The following is a 27,585-nucleotide window of genomic DNA, read 5'->3' on the forward strand; positions in this document are numbered from 1 at the left end:
GATATCATTAAAAAACAGAACAAGCACTTAGTGCCAGATCTAAAGAGTCTGATCATTTTGACCCCTACTAAAAGCTTGTTCCTCTTGAACAATTATAACGAATACTCTGCTAACTTTGGCTCTTACATATTCAGATGGTAACCACACCTGATCTCTATACAAAGGAAAAAGGGAATATCTAATGATCTTCAGGGATTGGATATTTGGTTAAAATTCTTGCTGATTATAACCTTTGTGGAGAGAAAGTTAAAATACGTAAATGTGTAGCAAAATATCCAATGTTGACATAGAGGCAAAAGAACTACAAAGGAAGATGGGGATTATAGTTAAAAGAAACACTTTATATTCTAAAATGTATTTTTGTACCTTAAATATTTCAAAATAACCTACAAGCTCCCTCATGACAGATTTTTAGAGAGAGGTGTGGTAGTCATTAGTTCTTGTCATAAATAATTTTTTTTTTATCGAGGGGAAATTCATGTAACACAAAATTAATCATTTTAAAGTGAATAATTCAGTGGCATTTAGTACATTCTACTGTTGTGCAACCATGACCTCTATTTAGTTTGAAAACATTTCCATCACTTTAAAAGGAAACCCCAGCATTGGTGGCATAGTGGTGAGCATAGCTGCCTTCCAAAAGGAAACCCCATACCCATTAAACTGTTGTTCTCCTTTCCCCTATTCCCCAGCTCCTGGCAACAAATAATCTGCTTTCTATCGCTTATAGATTTACTTGTTCTGAATATTTCATATAAATGGAATAATACACATACACAGAATAATACAATATGTAATGTTTTGTGCCTGGCTTCTTTCACTTAGCATGTTTTCAGGGTTCATCCACATTGTCGCATGTATTAGTACTTCATTCCTGTTTATGGCTAAACAATATTTTATTAAACACACACACACACACAACCTAGAATTTGTTCATTCATCAGTTGATGGATATTTTGCCTACTGTGAATAGTGTTCCTATGAATACATTCATACATGTATTCGAGTACCTGTTTTCAGTTCTTCACAGTATAAACCTAAGGGTGGAAATGCTGGGTGATGTGATAATACTATATTTAACTTTTTGAGGAATCACAGTAGTTGAACGATTTTACATTCCCACCTGCAAAGTATGAGGGTTCCAGTTTCTTCACATCCTTATCAATACTACATATTTTCCATTTTAAAAAAAAATTAGTCATCTTAGTGGGCGTGAAGTAGTAATTCATGGTGGTTTGATTTGCATTCCCTAATGACTAGTGATATTGGGCATCTTTTCATGTTTTTGTTGGCCATTTGTGTATCTTTTTTGGGCCTATATCTTTTGAAGTCCTTTGCCCATTTTTTAAAGTTTAATTGTACAGCTGCATTATTTAATTATAATTATCATACATTCTTTGCTGGAGAGGAAATCAGAATCAGATCTAAGAAGACTTCAGCATTCCAAGAATGATGTCAAATGACCCCATTCATGGTGGATTATGCACTTACTTACTATGAGATATATTTCTCCTCCAGAGATTCCTTGTTTGTGTATCAATGGTAGATTTTTGGTTTGCAGTTATTCCGAAGTTTTGATATGAGAGTCTATATGTATATGAGATTGTTTTAAGTTGTTGTTCTCTTAATTGCAAGTGCATCTCCAGTGTCCTGCATTTGTACCCTCCTCTTCTCATGATTCCAGATTTGGGTGGTATAATTGTGCTTGGATGATTTCGTATATTTACTGTATATATACACCTTTACCGGTGAGCCCTGTCATTTGTGGAAGTTTTGTTTCCTGTTGCTGTCTAGTCTTTTCTGCCTAGAGAAGTTCCTTTAGTATTTGTTGTAAGCTTGGCTTAGTGTTGCTGGATTCTCTCAGCTTTTGCTTATCTGTGAAGGTTTTGATTTCTCCTTCAACTGTGAATGAGAGCCTTGCTGGGTAGACTAGTCTTGGTTGGAGGTTTTTTCCCTTTCATCGAGTTAAGTATATCATGCCACTCCCTTCTGGCCTGCAGAGTTTCTGCTGAAAAATCTGCCGATAACCTTATCAGGGTTCCCTTGTATGTTACTTGTTTCTTTTCCCTAGCTGCTTTCAAGATGTTCTCTTTGTCTTTAATTTTGGTCAGTTGGATTAATATGTGTCTCGGGGTGTTCCTCCTTGGGTTTATTTTCTACGGTACTCGTTGTGCTTGCTGGATTTCAGTGAGTGATTCCTTCCCCGTGTTGGGGAAGTGTTCGGCTATTATCTCTTGGAATATGGTTTCTGTTCCCTTCTCTCTCTCTCGTCCTTCTGGCACCCCTATAACATGGATGTTGGTGCATTTAATGTTGTCCCAGAGTTCTCTGAGACTCTCTTCATTTGTTTTCAATCTTTTTTCTCTTTTCTGTTCTGCATCTGTGATTTCCACTAATCTGTCCTCCACCTCGCTTATTCGTTTTTCTGCCTGTATTCTGTGTTCTGCTGTTAGCTGCTTCTAGTGAATTTTTTACTTCAGTTATTGTATTTTGCATCTCTTCCTGTTTAAGTGTTATATCTTGTATCTCTTTGCTGAGGGTTTCCTGTGAGTTATCCATCTTTGCCTCCAGTTTATTTCCAATGTCGTGCATCATCCTCAGCATCAACAGTCTAACAAGTCTTTTTCCTGGAGGCTGAGAATCTGCTCATCGCTTAGCTGATTTTCTTGTTTTTTTTTCCTTTCTCCCTCATCTGAGTTATAGTCCTCTGTCTTTTCATTTGTATAGGTTTTTGGTGTGGTGACCTTTTTACAGATAATCGGGTTGTAGCCTCTCCTACTTCTGGTGTCTGCCCCCCTGTGGCTGAAGTCAGTGTAGGGGCTTGCTGTAGGCTTCCTGATGGGAGGGGCTGATGGCCGCCCACTGGTAGGCGGAGCTGATTCTAATCCCTCTGGTGGGTGGGGCTTAGTCTCTGGATGGGATTAGAGGCAGCTCTGTGCCTGAGGGGTCTTTAGGTAGCCTGTTTACTCAGGGGCGGGGCTATGATCCTACCTGGATTGTTGTTTGCCCTGGGGCTTCTCAGCAGCTGACTGAAGGGTGGGCCAGATTTTCCCAAAAAGGCCACCTCCAGAGAAAGGCATGCTGCTGAATATTCCCAAGAGCCTTGCCTTCAATGTTCTTCCCTCACAACAAGCCACATTCACCCCTGTTTTCCCAGGATGTCCTCCAAGAACTGCAGTCAGGTTTGACCCAGATTCCTATGGAGACCTCGCTGTGCCCTGGGACCCATTGCACGTGAAAATCTGTGTGTGCCTTTTAAGAATGGGGTCTCCGTTTCCCCCAGTCCTGTGGAGCCCCTGCACACAAGCCCCACTGGCCTTCAATGCCAGATTCTCCAGGGGCTCTTTCTCCCAGTGCCAGATCCCCCCATGTGAGAGTTTGATGTGGGGCTCAGACCTCTCACTCCTGTAGGTGAGTCTCTGTGGACCAGTTATTTTCCAGTCAGTGGAGCTTCCAATCCCGGAGGTATGGGGTTGTTCATATCATGAAATCGCCTGTCCTTCCTCTTGATGTGGCCTCCTCTTTGTCTTCTGGAATAGGATATCTTTTTTAAGGTTTCCAGTCCATTTGGGTGAATTTAGTTGTGAATTTTGTTGTTTTTAGGAGAGAAGTTGAGCTCCAGTCCCTCCTTTGCCCAGTTTTAAATTGGGTTGTCTTTTTATTGTTGAGTTTTATGGATTCTGTATTCTGTATACTAGACTCATATGTGATTTGCAAATATTTTTATCATTCTGTAGATTGTCTTTTGATCATAATAAATTATCCTCTTTTCAATTATATTATAGGACTGTACTTCTTCACAACTCTTCGATGTGAGAAGTGATATTTATCTAGATGGAAACTCTAGGGGCTACTGTGCTAGCTGACTTATGTAACCCCAAGGGAATATCCCAGCAATGGATAATACTCTAGATCACAACTTCTCTGTCAGCTTGAGTCCTGGAATGAGTATGACATGGAAAATTGACTTAAGATGAACATGTAACATAAGCAAAAACCAAACTTTGTTGTTTGAAATTATGGAGGTTTGAGGGTTGTTTGCTATTAAAGAATAACAACAGCCTTGCCTAAATCAAATGTTCAAATAAATTAATTGACTTATAGGTAGTAGTTGTTATACTACACAGTACTCCCTAGAAATGAAAGAATGGCAAAGGAAGGAAGTGGATTGTATCCTAACTAGGCAAACTGCCTTCACTCTGTCTTTATTCCTGGACTTCTATATAATAATTGGTGATATGAAGAAAATATAAATCTGATCATGCTCTTATTCTGCTCAAAATCCCTTTTGTAACTTCCTCATTGCTCCGAAATCTTTAACATAATTCAAAATCTTTAGCACAATCAACAAACCTACTTCTTATGCCTAATCTTATGTCAGTCAGGGTGTTTCTCAAATTATTTTTGGTAAATACATATTTTTCTAAGAAGTCACCTATTCCATCTAAAATTTCATTTTTTCCCAAGTTGTTTCCACTTGCATTTGTTGTGAGTTCCTTTGTATTCGTTGTTCCATTTCCTTGGGATATTCTTTACCACTCTTCTTACCAACTCTTCACTTCCCTCCTGTGTTGAGTCAATTTCAGCCCATCTGTTAGTATTTGTGTAATTTCTCATGGAGATCTTGCTAGATCCTCACTGTCATTTAAATATTCCTCATCTGTGCTCTCATAGCAGCCAGTACTTTATCACTTATTATGTGAAATCATTATATTGCAATGAATGTGATTACTTACATGTCTTTCCCCAATAGAATACAGACTCCCTGAGGATAAAGACCTTACTTATCTTATTCAATATTGTACTTACAGTGCTTTCAACAGTATCTGGCACATGGTAGGAAGAATTATTGAATTCACATTGTGGCCTTATGTCTCTTGCAATGAGCCAGGAACTAAGGTAGAGCTAGGACTCCATATTCAGTACATAGCTGGCATTATTCTAACTTTACTACCTTTCATGAACCAAACTTGTAGGCTGGAATCATAATTAACCTTTGGTTTCAAGCATTATTGAGTTTATAAAACTTATAAAAAGGCCTCATCTTTCTGAGTAATTGGACTTTGAGCTTTCTGATATTGACAAAGTCTTTTTATGTTTGTTTGTTTTTTAACATGCTATTTGCAAGAAACAGAGTGCAGAGTTGTCTTGGTAGTCTGGGACAGCTCAAGCAGGCTTAAGTCCTTGAGCCTTTTATGAATATGGCTATGACTACCGATCAAGGTTATAGTCTACCATAATAGTTCTTATGTGTGCTTTTGACAGCAAATATAACATTCTAGTTGTACTTATTTTGGGTTTCCTATTCTTTCACTTACATCTTTTATATAAGAGAACACATAAAATTACAGGTAGTAGGAAGTGTTGTGAATATTTCCTTCCTTAAAACAATTAATTAACCAAAACATTCAATCTTGCTTAATTGCCCAGCTAGACTATGCTATTTTTATCCCATATTCACAAGCATTTACTGAGCAACATAGCACTTAATCCTCTTCTAGGTGAAAGTAATATAAGATATGGTCTTGTCTTCAACAAGTTCACCATTTGGAAAAAGGAATCAGCTTCAACTTTCCAAGTAAATACCTACATACCTTATATCCCCATAAGATACTTAGCTATCAACATAGATTGACATATTTGGTCTTACGCTATAAGTAATGTGATTGATGGATATCCTGTATAGTTAAAGGATGTTAAATTTATTTAAAGACATCAGATATAGGAGTTCCTTCTGTGGCATGATGGGATCAGCTGGATCTCTGCAGCCCCAGGACACAGGTTTGATCCGTGGCCCTGCACAGTGGGTTAAAGGATCTGGCATTGGAGTATGATAATGTGAGAAAAAAAGATTACATATATGTATGTGTAACTGGGTCACTATGCTGTACAGTAAAAAAAAATCTTATTGGGGAAACAACAATTTAAAAAATAAATAATAATAAAAAAAGGATCTGGCATTGCCACAGCAGCATAGTTTGCAACTGTGGCTCAGATCTGACCTCTGGTCCTGGAATACCATGTGCTGCCAGGCAGCCAAGAAAAAGAAAATAAATAAATAAAGGACATCACATACAGAAAACCATCAATTCAAAGACTATAGCATGAAACAGAAGATAAAGCAGCAAGAACCTGGGTGGATGTATAGATTTCCAATTTGTCCAATTTTCCACAGTGACTTACAACTGCTGCTGGCAGCATAGTATGAGGAACTTAACAAGTATGAGCCACCCATCATTGTCAATCTCATGATATTTCTCTAAATTCCTATCATACCCACACCCTCCTCCACAATTATTATAGAGACTATGGTCACTGGTCTGTATGCTCACCAAGAATAAGTAAAAGGATCAGAAGAACCCCTTTACATTCCTATTGTTTATAGTGCAGGTAGTCAATCTCAAGTCAGTTCTCCACATGTAGCAACTCTCAGTAAGACAAGGCCTAAATGCAGGGCCTCTGTGTTGTCCAAGTCAGAGGATGGCATTTTTTTTTTCTATAAAGGGACACATAGTAAATATTTTTAGCTTATAGGCCATATGTCAATGAATGTGGTTGTACTTGAATAAAAGTTTATTTACAAAAGGAGGTGGTGGCTGGATTTGGTCTGCTGGCCATAGTTTGCTGACCCCATGGCCCTAGGCAAGGAGGCGTCATTCATTTGTAGCACATGGCCCATGAGTTTCCACAGTACAGTCCCCCTCTATCCCAAGATTTGTTTTAGGAACAACTATGTCTAATATCGTTGAGTTATTCTCAGCCTATTTGCAAAATTGCACTTAACCTACAAAATTGACATGCTCCAAATTCCATAAAGCAGTTTGCATGGGTCAGGGAATTATGTTTAAGATGAGAGCTGAGTCAACTAATATTTGACAAGGGAGCCAAGAATACTCTACTACTTTTTCTTTTTCCTTTTCAGGACCACACCTGTGGCCTATGGAAGTTCCCAGGCTAGGGGTCAAATTAGAGCTGTAGCTACCGGCCTATACCACAGCCACAGCAACACAGAAAGATTCTGAGCTGCATCTGTGACCTACACCACAGCTCACAGCAATGCCAAATCCTTAACCTACTAAGTGAGGCCAGGGATGGAACCCACATCCTCATGAATACTAGCTGGGTTCATAACCTGCTGAGCCACACTGGGGACTCCCAGGAGTCAAGAATACTTAATGGAGGAAAAAAGTAGTCTCTTCAATAAAAGGTGTTTTGATATTCACGCCTAAAGGAATAAAACCCCTACCTTATACTACTCACAAAAAAAATTAGCTCAAAATAAAGACTGAACAAAAAAAAAAAATCCAAGAAAAAAAGCTCCTTGACATGGGTCTTGGCTATGATTTTTCAATATGATACCTACAAGCACAGGCAACAAAACAGAACATAAACCAATGTGACTAAATCAAACTAAATAGCTCCTACACAGAAAAAAAAATGAAAAGGCAACCAAAGGAATGAGAGGAGATATTTGTAAATGATATGTCCAGTAAGGAGTTGATGCCAAAAATATATAAAACACCCACATAACTCAAATTTTATATAAACCACAAATAACCTGATTATAAACTGAGCAGAAGACCTGAAAACACATTTTTTCCAAAGAAGACATAGAGATGGCCAACAGGCATATGAAAAGAGGCTCAACATCATTAATTATTAAAGAAATGCAAATCAAAACTCTAATGAAATATCATCTCACATCTATCAGAGTGGCTATTATCAAAAACGTAAGAAATAGCAAGTGTTGGCAAGGATATGTAGAAGAAGGGACACTTGTACACAATTGGTAGAAACATAAATTGGTGAAGTCACTGTGGAAAACAGTATGGAAGTTTGTCAAAAATCTAAAAGTGGAAGTACCACGTGTTCAGCAATTCTACTACTGGGTATATATCTGAAGAAAATGAAAACATGAATTTGAAAAGCTGTGTGCATCCCAATGTTCATAGAAGCATTATTTACAATTGCCAAGATATGGAAGTAACCTAAGTGTCCATCAACAGATGAATAGATAAAGAAGATATGGTATATATAGCCAATGGAATATTGTTCAGCCATTAAAAATGAAGAACCCCTGTCATTTATAACAACATGGATGGAACTTGAGGGCATTATGCTAAGTGAAATAAGTCAGAGAGAATGATAAATACTATATGATCTCATATGTGGAATCTAAAAAAAAGAGGAAGAAAAAAGCAAAATTAAAGAAAAAGAGAATGGACTTGTAGTTTACCAGAGGTTAGAAGTAGAGCAAGGGGGGACTGGATGAAGGCAGTCAAAAGGTACAAACTTCCACTTATAACTTAATTCCTGGCAATGTAATGTACACATGATGACTACAGTTAACACTACTATCTGGTATATATGAAAGTTAACATAATAAATCCTAAGAATGCTTATCCCAAGAAGAAAAAATCATTTTTTAAAAAAAATTTATATCTATGTGAGATGAATGGATGTTAACCAAATTTATTATAGTAATAATTAGATAATACATATACGCCAAATCTTTACACTGAATACCTTAAACTTATACAGTGCTGTATCTCAGTTACATCCTTTCCTATGGTTCAATACAAAAAAACCCCAAACAACCCAATCAAAAAATGGGCAGAACTTAATAGGCACTTCTCCAAAGAAGACATACAAATGGTCAAAAAACACATGAAAAGATGTTCAACATCACTAATTATTAGAGAAATGCAAATCAAAACTACTATGAGGTACCACCTTACGACAGCCAGAATAGCCATCATCAAAAAGTCTACAAACAATAAGTGCTGGAGAGGGTGTGAAGAGAAAGGAACCCTATTACATTGTTGGTGGGAATTGGTACAATCACTATGGAAAACATTATGGCAGTTCCTCAAAAAACTGAAAATAGAACTACCATATGGTCCAGCAATCTCATTCCTGGGCAACTATCTGGAGAAAACCATTAATTAGAAAAGATACATGCACCAATGTTCACCGCAGCACTATTTACAGTAGCCAAGACATGGAAGCAGCCTAAATGTCCATGAACAGATGAGTGGATAAAGATGTGGTACATATATACAATGGAATATTATTCGGTCATAAAAAAGAATGAAATAATGGCACATGCATCGACATGGATGGACCTAGAGATTATCATATTAAGTGAAGTCAGACTAAGATAAATGCCATATAAATCACTCATGTGTGGAATCTAAAAAAAAGGGATACAAATGAACTTATTTGCCAAAAAGAAACAGACTTTGAAAAACTTATGGTTACCAAAGGAGACAGGTGGTGGGGAGGGATGGATAGGGGGGTTTGGGATTGGCATACGCACATTATGGTATTGGAATAACTGTCCAATGGGGCCCTGCTGTACAGCACAGAGAACTCTACACAATATTCTGTGATAATCTATGTGGGAAAAGAATCTGAAAGAGAATGGATGTGTGTACATATATAACTGAATCGTTTTGCTGTACAGCAGAAATTTTCACTACATTGTAAATAAAGTATACTTCAATAAAACTTGGAAAAATGAAAAAAATGAAAAAAAGATGAGAACTGAAGGATAAGCAAGAGTAAGCTTAGAGGGAGATAAAAAGTAGGTAGAGGAAACATTGTGTGCAAAGATCATGATCTGAGAAAGAAGATAGCATCCATGGTAGACACTATTCATTGCTTCTTCCATTTACACTTTTCTTACTCTGATTTCAATTTTGTTCAGATAGCCAGATCCATCTCTGGATATTCAGAATATTTTGATTAGTTTAAGCTAATCAGTGTGTGGCATTTCCTTGGTGACTATTATTTGTTCAGTCCTATAAAACTTAAAGAGGGAGTTCCCATGATGGCACAGTGGAAATGAATCAAAGAACCATGAGGTTGCTGGTTCGATCTCTGGCCTTGCTCAGTGGGTTAAGGATCCGGTGTTGCCGTGAGCTGTGGTGTAGGTTGCATATGTGGCTAGGGTCCGGTGTTGCTGTGGCATAGGCTGGCAGCTATAGCTCCGATTAGACTCCTAGCCTGGGAACCTCCATGTGCCACTGGTGTGGCTCTAAAAGGACAAAAGACAAAAACAAAAACAAAAACAAAAACAAAACAAAACACAAAACAAAACAAAAAAACTTAAAGGGAAAGACCCCCTAGTCCATGCTTTAAGAAGAGATTTTCCTTTCTTTTCTGCTGGATGTCATCAAAAAAAGCTAGTAGCACTTATTTCCAATGGCAATCCTCTTGCTACACCAAGGTCAACCAGCCTTAACATGAAACCAAACTGGAGAGTTTAGCACAAAACTAAAACAAATTGAAGTATTTCATAGTAATAATTGAGTAACAATTGAATTCTTTCATATCTAGAGCCTGCCATTCTTTTGGACCTCTAGTTTTGAGTTAATATGCTCATTAGTTGAGCTAGTTTGAGTCGGTGTTTTCTACCTAAAATCAATAGAATCTTGACTGATGGAGCATTTGACAGAGTAAAAGACATACAGTATAACAAGATTATGGAATAAAACAAGATAAAGCTGGAGAAGTAGGCAGAGGCAAGGTCTTGAGGGCCTTATTTCTGCTGGCAATACATCCTAAACTCAGGGCATCCATGTGGGAAGAGATCTTCCACCAAACAGGCAGACAATGAAGGATAGGAAAATAAGGTAGGCTTATGACATTTAGAACTTCATTCTTACACACACCATAGCTCAGTCCACTTAGGACCTATATGTTGGAGTCAGGGTTTATTGTGGTTTAATTAGCTCCATTTAATTTTTATTCTATATCAGAGATTCAGAGATAACATATACTTTGCTAGGGATGAGCAAATGCCTTTTGAACCCAGTAGGGGATATTGAGACAATATTGGAGAGTTGATGCTGCTTAATTGTCAGGGTCAAGCCCTAAAAGCCACAGCCACAGCAATGCAGGATCCAAGCTGTGTCTGTGACCTACACCTCAGCCCACCACAATGCTGGATTCCTGACCCACTGATTGAGGCCATGGATTGAACCCTCATCCTCATGGATACTAGTCAGGTTCGTTACCACAGAGCCACAGTGGAAACTCCTGAAATTCTTAAAATTCAACGTTTAACAATAAGACTTATGAATATCTAGGTATGTAAAACATTACTCTATTTACACTAGGTATAGTGTAAGGGAAGAAATCAAGATATACCATTTCATCCCTAACATTGACTAGAGAAATATAAGAACAACTTTTTAAACAGAAAGATAAATTTTAAAAGATGGTTAATTCTTCCAAATATCTAAACAGAAAAAGCAAATAAAAATATAGTATATACAACAAAATGAGCATAAAAAATAAAAATATTAAAGCAAAAAGAGCTTATAAAGATAAAGCAAATATAAATGAGTTAACACCTCTAACAAGTTTCAGACCGAACTGACAAAAGAAAAGCAAAACTATTTGCAACTTATGAGAGATACCTAAAGTGCTTTAGAATTTAAAAATATTTCTAAATGAGCAAAAATATAATAGAAAAATGTAATAAATGCATAGGTGGTGACTAATAATAATCAAAGCAGAAATCAATAAATGAGGTAGAGGTACTTTACATTGATAAAAGTATACAATCAGTGAGTAGTCATATAGTAAGAACAACATGGCCAGGTACTGCACTACCATTTTTCACATGCACTAGCTAATTTAATGTTCAGAACAATATTACGTGGTAGGCATGGTTATTATTCTCATTCTTCAAAAAACTGAGCACCAAGAGGTTCAATGACTTGTTCAAGGTTCTTACTATTAGTGTACAACTGGGATTTGGACTCAGGTCTTTATGACTTGAGAAGCACTAAAACAGAGCCTTACTGTATCTAAAAGGTTAGTCCTTGCATTAACTGAATCAGAATGCTTACTAAAAATGCAAACTCCCAGCGTCACCTCAGATATATTCTAAATCTCTGAAGTTTGCATTTTAACAAGTACTCCAGTTGATTCTTATGCATGCTAAAATTTGAAAGCCTCTGCACCACGTGCGCTACCTCCGAGAAAATGAGAGAAACACAATTGAAATGGAAATCTTTAATCCACCCTTTCTTAGACAGATTAAGTAGAAAGAACAATAAATGATTCAAATATTAATCAGGCCATCATAACAAACTTAAAAAACAGTACAGAGAATATATATTACTTTCAAACATCCTTTTTACATTTATATAAATCTATCACATGTTAGATTCTAAAAGAAAACAAATTCCAAAAAGCAGAGGTTATAATAAAGACCACATTATTTCATCACAATGTTCTAAAACTGAAATTTAACAACAATTTAAAGCACCCAAATATTTATAATTAAAAAAACAAACAAAACAAATTTCCGAAATAACTAGAGACGGTCCCTAACTTATAATGGTTGGATTTAGGATTTTTGGACTTTAAAATGGTGCTGAAGCAGTACACATCCAGTAGAAACTGTACTTCGTTTTTATATTTTGATCTTTTCCCGGGCTACCACTGTACAGTATGATCCTTTCTCATGATACTGGGCAGCAGCCATGAGCCCCAGCTCCCAGTCAGCCCTGCAATCACCAGGGTATACACTTAAAACCATCTGCTACCCAGACAACCATTCCATTTTTTCACTTTCAGTACAGTATTGAACACATTATATAGGATATTCAACACTTTATTATACAATAGGCTTTATGTTAGATGATTTTTGCCCAACCATAGGCTAATATAAATGTACTAAAGAAACTGAAAGCTAGGCTGTTATGATATGTTAGGTGTCTTAAATACATTTTTGACTTGATACTTTCAATTCATGATGGGTTTATTGAGGTGTAACCCCATGGTAAGTTGAAGACAATCTGTATTTAATCAACTAAGAAAAACTGTAGCTGCAACTATAGAAATACACTGAAGATTAATAAATATAAAAATGTATGAGTCCACCCACCAATATGTCTAAAATGAGAAAGATAGAAGATAACAAGTGTTGACAAAGTATAGAACAAGCAAAACTCCCACTCATTGCTGATGGGAGAGAAATGGGTAAAATCATCTCAGAAAAATGGTTTGGCAGTATCTACTTATGCTAACTATATGCATAAGCTCGACACAGCAATTTCTCTCCTAGGTTAATAACCATGTTTATATGCTCACTGGCCCCCAAATAGAAACTTCCTAAATACCTAATGTAGAATGGATAAATGGATTGTGTTATGTGCACACAATTGAATATTACAGAGTAGGGGGAAGAACAAACCGCAACTATATGAAACAATACAGATGAAACTTATAATGTTGCATAAAAGAAATCAGATACAAATGTATGTGGTCTTAGCTACAAAAACATTCAAAAGTAATCTATGCTGTTATAAATCAGGATAGTGGTCACTTTGGTGGGAGTGACTAGAGAGAGTCATGAGGAGGGGCTTCAGGAATGCTGGTAATGATCTATTTCTTCATCTGGAAGCAGATTACATGTGTGTAAGTAGAAGGAATGCATGATTCAAAATTATTGTTTACAACTTTAGAAAATACACATTTTGAATATATAAAAACATTTATATAGTAGGCAGAAAAATGGCCCTCTCCCCACCAAAAATGCCCATGCCCTAATTCCCAAAACCTGTGCGTATGTTCCCTTAAAGGGCCTAAAGAACTTGGTACCTGTGATTATATTTAAGGGCCCTGAAATGGGGAGATTATCCTGGATTATTGGAATAGGCTCGATCTAATCACATGGATCTTTCAAAGCAGAGTCCTTCCCAGCTGTGATCAGAGGGTTCTCTAGATATGAAAAAAGGCACAAAGAGATAACATTGTTGGCTTTAAAAGATGGAGGAAGGAGGCCATTAACCAAGGAGTGTGGGGGAAAAGGAAAGGAAACTAATTTTTTCCCAGAGTGCCCAGAAAGGAACACTGCCCTGTAGACAGTGATTTTTAGCCTAGTAAAACGTGTATCTGACTTGTGACCTACATAATTGTAAGATAATACATTTGTGTTGTTTCAAGCCATTAAGTTTTTGACAATTTGTTATGGTGGCCTCAAATAGAAACATAACAACACAGTTTGGAAGAAAATAACACCAAGAAGAGTATAATTAGAATGATTGTTTCTGGTTAGCGGAATTACAGGTGATTTTTAATTTTTTTTTTTTTATTTGAAGGGCCCCATTTGTGGCATATGAAGTTTCCCAGGCTAGGGGTCGAATCAGAGCTCCAGCTGCCAGCCACAGTCACAGCCACAGCCATGCCAGATTTGAGCTGTGTCTGTGCCCTACTCTGTATCTCATGGGCAATGTGTGATCCCCAACCCACTAAGCAGAGCCAGGGATCAAACCTGTAACCTCATAGATACTAGTCGGGTTTGTTACTACTGAGCCACAATGGGAACTTCTAGGTAATTTTTATTATGATGTTTTTTGTAGTTTCTAAATCACCTATAATGTAAAAGAGGAGAGAGAAGATTGTTAGTCTTTTAGATTAGAGAAATCTTGTGTATAAAATCTTGATTCAAATAAATTACTTAAATTTGAACAAAAACTATATGCACATGTGATTATTTCCTTATGATTTCTTGAAGTGGAATTACTGAGTCAGAGGCTACAAATATTTTTATGGACCTAAAGTCAACGTGAATTTCCTTTATAAAGACTGTTCCAATTTCTATTCCTACCTAACAGTTCTCTTTGCTGAAACTTTTGGTGAATTGGTTGTGCTAGTTCTCTTTCATTCACTTTGCAAACCCCAAGTAAATAAATAAAGCACACTAAAACACAGAGCCAAGAAAAATGAAGCAAAACTGAAATACAAGTCAGATACTCTATTTTCACATCATCTTGTAACATATATCCCTGGCCACTTCACCAAACAGAGCTTGCTCAGGGGTGCTTCTAAGCCACTCAAGGTTCTCTTAAGACTCCAGTTTAATATAAGTTCTTACTTTCTCACCATCCTATTGAAACTCAGAAGGGCCAGCAGCTTCTTCAAAGTTTCAGAATAGTCTCTTTCCGAAACATCCTGAAGTACCCTTCCTTTTAAAAAGTCATTTCTTTGGAACACAACTTCCCTTCTAGCCATTTTTCCTTCTCCCCTGGGTCACACCTCTCTCCCTGAGATTCTTTAACAGGTCTCCAAAGCAAATCTCTACCTGAGCTTTTAACAAGTCAGAACTTCCCCAGGACTTGACCCTGGGGAGGTGGGGGTGGGAAGGGCATGGGTCTCAGCTGATTCCAATCAAGACACTCAGGCTGGTCAGAAATCTTATGGTATGGATTCAAGGGAGACATATTTTGAAATAGAAAAAAAAATATGTATTTGCGATCCTTATTACTTGCTTCACTGTGTGTTTCTAAAAACTATCATGGGAGTTCCCGTCGTGGCGCAGTGGTTAACGAATCCGACTAGGAACCATGAGGTTGCGGGTTCGATCCCTGGCCTTGCTCAGTGGGTTAACGATCGGGCGTTGCCGTGAGCTGTGGTGTAGGTTGCAGACGCGGCTCGGATCCCGCGTTGCTGTGGCTCTGGCGTAGGCCAATGGCTACAGCTCCAATTCGACCCCTAGCCTGGGAACCTCCATATGCCGCAGGGGCGGCCCAAGAAATAGCAAAAAGACAAAATAATAATAATAATAATAAAATAAAATAAAATAAAAATAAAAACTATCATAAAATGAATTAATTTTTCCATAGTAACAATTATCATTGGGGTTGAGTGAAGTTTCACTAAGGAATAATTAGCAAAAAAAAATAATTGTTGCTTTAAGCAAATGATATATTATGTCCTCTACATGTTTTCAAAAGCAAGTATTATGTAAAAAAAATGCAACTATCACGATCCTATCTAAATCAAAGGTGTGAAAAAATGCAATACATATTCCACATTAAATTAATAATTTTTTTTTTGGCTTCTAAGAATTTAGAAGACACATGAGGGGATGATTTAGATAATCCATTTGTCTTTTAAAAAGCCATCCAAGTAATTTTCACCCTTATGTCTTCTTTTTCTTTGGTAAATTTCCCAACATTAAACAGTGACATTTAAAATCATTCCTCTGACCTTAGAATTACTCTCAAGTACTAAGAACTCAATGAATGTTTTTTTGTTCTTGATGATGATGGTATTTTTGGACCAAAAAACCATTTTCGTATCTAAGGGCTGACCCACCATTTCTCCCCTTCATCCTCTCCTACCCCACTCAGTATATTTAAAGCTACAAGTAGAACTGGCCAACCTTGGAGTGATGTCACCAGGAAGCAATAAGTGCTGTTAAGCTTTTGTTTTGTTTTAACCAGCCTTAACTGTCACAGTGGTAGGGAACCAGCTCTACTCATTGTGACTATTTCAGTGTGACTATTGTACTGTAGAATATTTGAGCAGCCTACCAGGTCCCCTCTACCTTTGATCCACTCCTAATTTCAATCCAGAAGAAACGCATCTCCTTAAGAGCAAACAAACACCACCAACAAAACACTAGATTAACTAGCTTTAGCAAACAGAAAAGTAGAAAATGTATGTCACGCAATCACCATGTTGATTGATGTAGTACAATGCCCAATGATTTACCTACTCATTTTTGATATATTTATTAGCAACCTAGTATGAGAGATACAAAAGCCTCTTAAATAATTTTTTAAGATGCATCCTGAGCAATTCACACTTTGTATGTGTATATATGTGCATGTGTGTGTGTGTGTGTGTGTGTGTGTGTGTGTGTACAATCTATCAGTTTGTGACCATCATCTTTTAAAAATGAACTTCCAGGAGTTCCCTGGTGGCTCAGTGGGTTAAGGATCTGGTGTTGTCACTGCTGTGGCTTGGGTTACTGCTGTGGTGCAGGTTCAATCCCTGGCCTTGGAAATTCCATAGGCTGAAAGTGCAGCAATAAAATAAAATTAAATTAAATTAAAATTAAAATACAAAAGAACTTCCAAAGTTCTCTCGCTTACAAAGACAGGTATAAGACAGCACCTTGTTGTCCTGGAGAAAGTAGAAAAATGAATATATTCAAATAAAAATAATGTCTGAGCCTTTATAAAGTGAAGCAAATTTGGAAGAATGAGGAAGTACATTGTACAGCTTTAAACTCCTCATCTTCATCCCCTGAGCAGATGTCTTGACTTCTTCTGCTTCATTAAATACAAGTCAGCTCGCTCTCTTCTCTTAAATTTGTTCATGTCATCCATTCAATTGTCCTTACTTAATTCAATGTCAGAAAGAAGCTTTTCTCATTCAATCCCACTCTTTTCAGGATTATCAATATTTGTCTTCTCCCATTTCACTTGAACACTTCTAAAATCTTCAGTCTCTTCCCTCCACTAATTTATTCCCCTTGGCTTTTAAGCATGATCAAGTCTTCCCATATCTTCCCAAAATACTAGAGCTTCCTTTCTCAACCCTGTGACTTTTTAAAATATAGTTATTCTTAAGCTAGCACTAACTAAACTCTTACTATACTTGAGAAAGTGGATCAAACTCAAATTTTACATTGCCTGTCCCTCTCTCTCTTCCCCCTCCCTTCCTCCCTTCTCCCTTTTTTCATTATCCTTTTTCGTAAAAGGATATTCACAGCATCTCTGCTTCCCTACCTCCCTCATTAACTTCTGGCAATGATTTCTGCTTCCACAGCTGCATTACAGCTCTTCCGTCAAATAATCTTTGAAACACCAAATCTGACCTTTCTTTTTCCTTTCTCTCTCTCTCTTTTTTTTTCCAGTCTCATTTTCTTCTACCTTTCTACAGCATTTAACATAATCATATCATTATTTTTTCTGGATCCTTTTTCCTCTTGACCCTATTAATACAGCATATCCTAGTTCTAAAATGATCTCTCCAAAAATTCAATTGTCCATAATTCCTTCATTTATTCATATTGATTGGAATATCTATCTATCATGTGTTAGACTTTGTTCTATGTGCTAGGAATATTACCACGTACAAAACAAATATCCTGCCCTCAGAGAGCATACATTTTAGCAGAGGGTAAGGAATATGAGATGTGACTGGGTAAAGACTGTTCAGGCAAATAGCTGAAATACAAAGTTTCCAAGGTAGCAACAGCATGGAAGCCATTGTAGCTGGAGTACAGTGAGCAGGAGGAGAGAAGTGGCTATGGTGTCAGGGAGATAGGCATCAGATCACACAGGGCCTTATAGAACATATAAGGATGTTGGCTTTTGTTTGAGGTACGATAGGAAGTCATTGGAGGATTTGCAAAAAGTGGTAACATGACATGACTATTTCAAATAACCACTTTGTTATGTTACCAATAGATGATACAAAGACAAAGACAGAAGCAGGAAGACCAAGGAAAAGACTGTTGCAATAAATCTCAGTGAGCTATGATTATCATCTGAAGAAGCCTGGAAACTGTGGTTGTTGTGATATGTGACTGAACTGAGGATATATTTTAATGATAGACCTAACAAGAAGTACTAAGAGACCATCTGTGCAGTCTGAGACAATGAGAGAAGTCAAGAGTTTTGGTCTGAGCTACTGGAGAACCACATGTTGTGGAAAAGAAACATTATACATGTAATGAATATAAAATTACAAATAAAAACAAGACAGGAAGGCAAATATTTATTTTGAATGTGTTGTGGTCTGCTTCCAAGATGGTCCCGCATGATCTTGATGGCAGCCTGAAATAGCTTAAATTGCAGTCATAAAAGATCCTGAGCCAGAACCACCCAGCTCTGCCATTCCTGAATTCCTGACCCACAGAAAAAGTGTAATAAATATTTATTAAGACACTAAGTTTGGGGCTAATTTGTTATATAAGAAAAGATGCCTAGTACAGATTTTGTTGCCAGAAGTGGCGTGCCACCATAATAAAAACCTAAAACAGGGAGCAACTTTGAAACCAAGTAGTAAGCAGAAGGTAGAAGGATTTTCATGAAGTGTTATGTTAAGCCTAAAGAACATTGATGAGACTGTTACAGCATCTTGATGACTTTTAAGGAGGCTTCAAATGAGGGCTTAAAGGCAAGTGGGAAATGTTGTTGTAAACTGGAAGAAAGGGGATTCTTACTACATTGGAAAGTTTACCAACACTGTCAGTAGTCAAGCCTTCACATAAGTGCAGTCCCCGTTGCCATCTTAACTGCAGCCTCACAAAAAGACCCTAAATGACAACTATCAAGTTAATAACCTTTGAATTCTTGACCTATAGATGTGAAATAATACATATGCTATTAAGTTGGGGCTATTTCATTATTGAAGCAATTGACAGTAACAGTTGTGACAGAATGAGAAAAGATATCATGAGAAATCATCTATTTTTTTTAAAGCTGACAAATACTACAAACATGACAGAAATCCAAGAAAATAGCATAATACTGTTAGTAATTAACTGTCTGATACATGGCTATACTATCTTTTTTCCTATGGCTTTTGTCTGCAAACTCTGAGAAGTCAACCATCTCTATCATGGTTAATCAATTCTCTTTTTATTTTATTTTTCTTTTTTAGGGCCACACCTACAGCATAAGGAAGTTCCCAGGTTGAATTAGAGCTGCATCTGCCAGCCTTTGCCACAGCCACAACAACACTGGATCTAAGCTGCATCTTTGACCTACACTGCAGTTCTTGGCATTGCCAGATCCTCAACCCACTGAGCAAGGCCAGGGATCAAACACACATCCTCATGGATACTAGTTGGGTTCTTAACCTACTGAGCCACAATGGGAACTCCTTAATCAATTCTTTTTATTGATAGCTTTTTAACTTTCTTTCACCTTCCCAATATATAATTGGTAATATCATACAGAGATTTAGAATTTTTGCCAAATTTGGGAAACTTCTTTCAAGTTTATTTAATTTATGAGCTGTAAGATGTCAGGGTATTTCAATTTTTTGTACAGTGACTAATATTAAATACTGTTTGAATTGGTGACATTCATTAACCAGTTTTGCATCGATGTGCTCATTGTGAATGGCATTATTATGAGTTTTATGTTATCTTCATCAATGTCATTATTTTGTATCAAATCAGCAAGAAATTTAAATCTTTTACTGATATATTCCCATCATTCACTTCTTTTCACTATTTGAACTCTTAAACAATCCAAGAGCCTATTCATTACTTCTATTCAAAATTTATCTCTTCCTCTTAATGAATTACTGCTTTTGGCATAATCAGGAAAAATATTTCAATTCACTTCTGAATGTCAGAATAATTTCTATTGATTTCATCATTTTTATCACTCACTTCATATGTCCTTAATTTTTTATCTGAATTTCTCTGTGCTTTAAGAAATAAATTTAAAGATGACAAAAGGAGTGCCTTTTATATTCAGCCAAATCATGAGTCTAAATTTTTGCTTGTTTTATGGAAAGTATCCAAAGCATCTTCTCAAGTTTGCTTCTCAATATTAGAATAAGTTGTATCTTACATGATAATTTTCACAAAATCATATGACCATGTGCTCTTAGAGTCTTAATTTTAGCAGAAATGGGGCAATGGCAGGTGAGAGTGTTGAGCCTAAGGAAAATTTTGTTTAAGAGGAGAGAATAACAGAATATTTGTGTGCTGATTAGAGTTATACATTAGAGAGAGTTCCCTTCATGGTGCAGCAGAAATGAATCTGACTAGAATCCATGAGGATGCAGGTTTGATCCCTGGCCTTGCTCAGTGGGTTAAGGATCTGGCATTGCCATGAGCTGCAGTGTAGGTTGCAGGTGAGGCTCAGATCCAGTGTTATTGTGGCTATGGCATAGGCTGACAGCTGCAGCTCCAATTCGACCCTAGCCTGGGAACTTCGTATGCCACAAGTACAGCCCTAAAAAGCAAAAAAATTATCCATTAGTAGGGGGAATTTTGAAGATGCAGAATAGCTGAGCAATAATAAGAGTGATCTTATTGATGAAGTGACAGGGGATAAGATTTGGGACATACATGAAGGGATGAACAAGTCTTCCATTTTAACAGGAGGAAAGGCAGCATATATAGCATAGGGTATAGAGAATTGTAAATTTTGAGGTAGAATTGTGATTAAGTTCTCTTCTGATTTCTTCTGTTTTCCCAGAACATCAGTTGAGAGTGACAGGGACTAAGGGAGGAGGTTGGGGTGGAGGTTTGAGGAAGGAAGAGAAGGTGTTACTGTCATACAATCTACATTAGCACACTATCTGGAACATGTTAGGCAAAACTACACACAAAAGTCATCAAACACAATATTCTTTGTATTCTCAGGATATATTTAAAAATTTTTTTGAGGATATCTTTTTTTTTTTAAATTGAAGGATACTTGATTTACAATGTTTCGTGTATACAACAAAGTGATTCAGTTGATTCATATACATCTTGTAATTATATATTAAGATATTGAATATAGTTGCCTGTGCTATAAGTGGGTCCTTGCTGTTTATCTATTTTATGTATAAGAGTTTGTATCTGTTAATTTCAAATTCCTAATTTATCCCTTCTTACCTTCCCTTTGGTAGCCATGTTTTTTTTCTGTCTTTGAGTCTTCTTCTGTTTTGTAAACAAGTTCATTTGTATCATTTTTTTTTAGATTCCACATATAAGTGATATGATATTTGTCTTTCTCTGTCCCAAGCTATCTTTTGACTTTCTTCCTTCACATTCTCACACTAACCAGCCTATTTTAGGCAGACATCTTTCCTTGTCTAACTGGTCTCCCGTCTTTGGTTTTTCCTCCTCCAAACTATCCCCCACACTGAGGTAGTACTACAACTGTGTTCCTGAATAAGAGAATACTGAGTGAATAAATGAACAAATAATTATACAAACATTAACACTTGACAATTATAAACACAATGGATTTCTTTACAGAAGAAAGCCAAATATAATGTAAAACGAGTTTTCTGAGCTTAGGTTTACAGAACTCTCAAGAATAAGGGACAGAGCATGAGAGAGAGTATAAAAAGTAAAATTCTGTCACTCTTGGACTTATGTCAGAATAACTTTTGTCTCTAGAAAAATAAAAATGAATGATAAAGATAAGTCGACATGTCGTCTGAAAATAAGTGGAAGTTTTAAACTTTAAGACTTTAAAAATTATTATTTGTTTTCTAATAGCAAAACAAATATATGTTCATTGTAGGATATTTGAGAAATATGGAAAAGTATAAAAAATCAAATAAAACCATGACCAGAAATACTCATTAATATTAATGTTTCTTTTTTCTCAGTTATATATTTGAAATTGAGTGTATGTACTCTTCTTATAGTTTTGTATTCTGCTGTTTTTACTCATTTATGCTATAAACAACCTGTTATTAGATATTCTAAAACATTTGCTATAATAGCTGCAGCATATTCTATCAGACAGGTATATTGAAATTTAAGCATTTATTGTTGATCATTTATGTGTACTTTCCTTCAGAGAAGCTAAAATACCATGAGACAAAAGTATGGTCATGATCATTATCTTTCCACCAACTGATGATTTTATGAGTTCAGAGGAGTGGAATTCAGTGGACAGTTATCAGTTTCTTTTTTTCCTCCTTGATCTTTGTCACATCACCTTATATCTTCTATCTAAAATAAAGTTTATACTCTTCCTTCTGAAAAATAATTCCAGGGCAGCAGTCCACATTTTTAAAAACATCTGAGCTCTGGAGCAGACATAGTTTTGCTACTCTTCCTTTTTTTGCTGTTGTTTTCTTTTTAATCTTTTAAGATAACAGCAGGGACAAAATACTTGAAAGAAAAATACTGGTATAAAAGCCACACGATCTTTTTTAGATAATACTGCTAGATGTCCTTTGAAATTGGACTCTACTTGTTTGTAGTTTACATTTTGTTATAGCTGAATTTATTAAGATCCCATGAAGATGTGAGTTAAGAGTATTTATCTCCCACTTTCCTGGTTCCTCTTCCTATTTGCAGGTAATTTGGAAATTCCCAAACTGGAGAACTTAAAAAAAACCCTTTACATTACAGAGGTTCTAAATTCCCAGAACACCTGTTTTAAAGGCATGCTGCTTTCTTGATGAATCGCCCAAGCTTTATAAAATGATTCATCATTAATCATTATAAAAATAGGCTTTACAATTCATAAGCTCAAAAAATGATACTATTTTATTAGTTCCATAATTATTAAAACTGTATTATTTTGACTAAGTCTAGAACCAAAGAATATTCAAAAGCTTATCCCTGGAAATGGCAGGCCTTTCCATTCTTTCAATACTCTATTTAGCCATATCCCATCAAGGTGACATTTATTAGCAGAGGAAAAACTTGGTAAATGGCTTTTTTTTTCCTAAAAGGGAACAGGTTTTTTGTTCATGTTTCTGCAGAGAGCATATACTTAACTCTATGTAGAACTCTGTATTGTGTATCAAGTATGAGAGCCTAGGTTCTTGAGATTTCCTGTCACCTGGGTATGTTCTGAAGTATTCTAAGTCTCCATTTCTAAGTCACAGATGAGAAAACTGAGGCCAGCATGGTTCATTAGTGAGATCAAGGTCAATCTGTGCTCCAAGTTTTGAGGAGAACTAACAGCCCCTGGATTTCCGATCTGTTGCTGAGCTAGCGAGTGACTCTGTTTCCCAGGCAAACTATATTTCAACTCTGCTCCTCCACACCTGCCTGGGGCTCTTTCTAATCAGTGTCAGACCAGGAGTTTTAATGCTAATGCCCGCAAACTGGCACATGTATTTACTTATGTGCCTTAGAAGCATGTTGTATACAGGGAAAGCTAAATACTGGGATGAATACATAGGAATTCATGGACTTTGGAACCACTTTGAAGCAGCTTTACCACTTAATGGGGCAAACCACTTAACCTCTTTGAGCCTGAGTTGCCCCCTATTTACACTGGGAATGTCTAAGTTCCTCTGTCTGAGGATTTTTGTGTATTTAGTGAGTTAACTTAGGTATGACACTTATTATGTGCCTGGCACATAATAAGCACTCTCTGTTTGTGCTAAAGGAATGTGCCAATTACTGTCTTGGCAAAGCCTTAAGATTGCAGATCCATCCTTTTATTTTATTTTTTTGGTTCTATAGATGAATTTATGAAAGTTATTTTGGTGTTTAGGATTGTGTGACTGGATGAAGCATTTAGTTCTAGGATTAACATGGTAGCAGTAAGACTCCTACATGCAGTTATTTTTCCAGTAGCCTAAATAATGGTGAACTTTTCAAAAATGGCTTCAATGTTACCCTAAGGGGGAAAAAAACAGTAATGGGCAGAGCTTCTTTCTCATGCTTCCATTTCATTAAGCATGAAACTAGAAATATAAGAAATGCTAAAAGAAATCACCCAATCATTTTATTGATGCTTTCTTCCCCCTAGGATGGCATCTAATTGCTTCTTGAATAGTTCCAATGAGCTGCTTTTAAAAATGTGACTGTATGTTTGTTAAAGCATTTTCCACATCTGTGACTGGGAAGGATTCGAGATGACACCAAATTTACACTTGCTCTTTGGCTTAAAACATGTGCTTTGAACACAACATACATTTAAACAAATAACAGGTCCCAAATCAAAGAGAGCTCAACCACTTTATCACTGCACCTTGCTATTAGGTGCCTTGGACCCTGGGTAATTTCTCTTAAGGGAGAGAATGTTGGAGCTGCAAGACATAGGATTAATTACTTTAACCTACTTCTACGTATGAACATACAATTCCTGTGGCTCTGTCTCCATCCCACTGCTTCTGAATAACAAAACAGCATAATTTAGGCTCACCCACTAAGGTCCTGTCCTCATTACTGCAAACTAGACCAAGAATGACCCCTTTCTCACTGATGGCTTTTTCCCAGCCATTCTGGTCTTGTTTCAAGACCATATTAAGGCAGTTTTTCACTGATTACCAAAATAACTTTTACTGTTATTTCAAATTTTAGACCAATAAGAGTATATGAAACTCTTCAGCGGAAAGGAACCCTAGACTATATAGCTACCAAAGATAAATTAGTAACTATATAAAGGTGACAAGGAAAATTCCCTCACCAAGATCAGTTGTCTCTCCCTCCATCTTACATGAAGTATGATTTTATTCCCTTTGCCTGGAAAACAACTAGGATCAGCAGAATCTAGGTTTTATTATTGTCATGGGAAAATGCTCCTTCCCTGGAAAACTTGAGAAAGATGTATACAGAAATGAAATTCAAGAAAAGATGAAGGGAAGAGTGTGTGGGTTTGAAGTCTCAAGGCTTTACCAAACTGAAAGACCCTACTCTACCCTTAAGCGTGCAATTGTTAAGTGGTAGGGTAGGATTTGCAGAAAGTCCACACTCTCCCTACCAACTTTTTAGGACGTTTTGCTGAAGTCTCCATTTTCCCCAGGTGTAATTGGTTGGAGGACTGCCCCTTATTCAAATGTCAGTCCCATGGGGGATTAAATGCAAAGAAGCCTTACCTTCCTATTGAGAGCAAGTTATTTGGCCCTTTCTAGTAGTAAGGTGGGTGGAATGTACAAAGAAGATAAACTCTACCTAATATTCTGTGATAGCCTATATGGAAAAAGAATCTGAAAAAGAATGGATCTGTGTATATGTATAACTGAATTACTTTGTTGTACAGCAGATATAATCACATTATAAATCAAATATAATTCAGCAAAGCTTTAAAAAATGAAAAAAGATGAATACATCAAAGACAAATACATGATATCACTTATATGTGGAACCTAAGAAAATGATACAAATGAACATGATGCAAACGTAAAAAGCAGAAACAGACTCACAGACATAGAAAACAAATTTATGGTTATGGTTACCAAAGGGGAAAAGGAAGGGGGAGGTATTAGGAGCTTGGGATTAGCAGATACACACTATTAAAAAAAAAAGATAAGGAAGGTCCTCCTGTATAGCACAGGGAAATATAATCAATATCTTGTAATAACCTATAATGGAAAAGAGTATGAAAAAGATATGTGGTGTGGCCTGTGCCACAGCTATAGCAACTCCAGATCCTTACCCCACTAACCACATGAGAACTTCCAAGAGCTGCTTTAAAATTTTTTTTTTTGCTTATTTTTTCTTTTTTTATTCTGAAATTTTATTTTTATTTTTTACAAAATAAAATACATACATTTAAACACAATTACACTCAAACAGATTATTATATCATGGATCTTAAGCAACAGATTAAGTGACTCCCTCTGGAGAGGTGGAATGGAAAATATGCTGAGACAAATAGGAAATTTATTCTATACTTTACCCCATTTTGTATGGCTCTCATCCTTACTATTTAGTATTATCTAGTACATTTCAATTTTTCTTTAAAAATTAGCATTATATTAACATCATGTATATTATGCAACTAAAATTTATAAAGAAGAAAGCCTTATATACCATTAAATATTTTATATAGCATAATAAAAAGAATAACTTAACTGGTAAGAATAACAAAAATAATATACCCTCTGAAAATAAGTAACATATAAAATGCATAATTTGGTTATAAAACAGTGTAAATATATAAATACGTCCTGAAAATTTGTTACATCTTATTGATTCTTCAATATAGGCATTACACCATCCTAGGTGATGTGATAAACAAGACTTTATGGACCTTACATTGTACCATGGAGAGAAATGGTTTTTAATAATACAATTGTAGAACTGTATTATTTAATTGTGCAGTCACATTATTCAATTATAATTATCATACATTCTTTGCTGGAGAGGAAATCAGAATCAGATCTAGGAAGACTTCAGCATTCCAAAAATGATGTCAAATGACCCCATTCATGGTGGATTATGCACTTACTTACTATGAGATATATTTCTCCTCCAGAGATTCCTTGTTTGTGTATCAATGGTAGATTTTTGGTTTGCAGTTATTCCGAAGTTTTGATATGAGAGTCTATATGTATATGAGATTGTTTTAAGTTGTTCTCTTAATTGCAAGTGCATCTCCAGTGTCCTGCATTTGTACCCTCCTCTTCTCATGATTCCAGATTTGGGTGGTATAATTGTGCTTGGATGATTTCGTATATTTACTGTATATATACACCTTTACCGGTGAGCCCTGTCATTTGTGGAAGTTTTGTTTCCTGTTGCTGTCTAGTCTTTTCTGCCTAGAGAAGTTCCTTTAGTATTTGTTGTAAGCTTGGCTTAGTGTTGCTGGATTCTCTCAGCTTTTGCTTATCTGTGAAGGTTTTGATTTCTCCTTCAACTGTGAATGAGAGCCTTGGTAGACTAGTCTTGGTTGGAGGTTTTTTCCCTTTCATCGAGTTAAGTATATCATGCCACTCCCTTCTGGCCTGCAGAGTTTCTGCTGAAAAATCTGCCGATAACCTTATCAGGGTTCCCTTGTATGTTACTTGTTTCTTTTCCCTAGCTGCTTTCAAGATGTTCTCTTTGTCTTTAATTTTGGTCAGTTGGATTAATATGTGTCTCGGGGTGTTCCTCCTTGGGTTTATTTTCTACGGTACTCGTTGTGCTTGCTGGATTTCAGTGAGTGATTCCTTCCCCGTGTTGGGGAAGTGTTCGGCTATTATCTCTTGGAATATGGTTTCTGTTCCCTTCTCTCTCTCTCGTCCTTCTGGCACCCCTATAACATGGATGTTGGTGCATTTAATGTTGTCCCAGAGTTCTCTGAGACTCTCTTCATTTGTTTTCAATCTTTTTTCTCTTTTCTGTTCTGCATCTGTGATTTCCACTAATCTGTCCTCCACCTCGCTTATTCGTTTTTCTGCCTGTATTCTGTG

This window comes from Phacochoerus africanus, chromosome X, assembly GCF_016906955.1.
Source record: "Phacochoerus africanus isolate WHEZ1 chromosome X, ROS_Pafr_v1, whole genome shotgun sequence".
Lineage (NCBI taxonomy): Eukaryota > Metazoa > Chordata > Mammalia > Artiodactyla > Suidae > Phacochoerus > Phacochoerus africanus.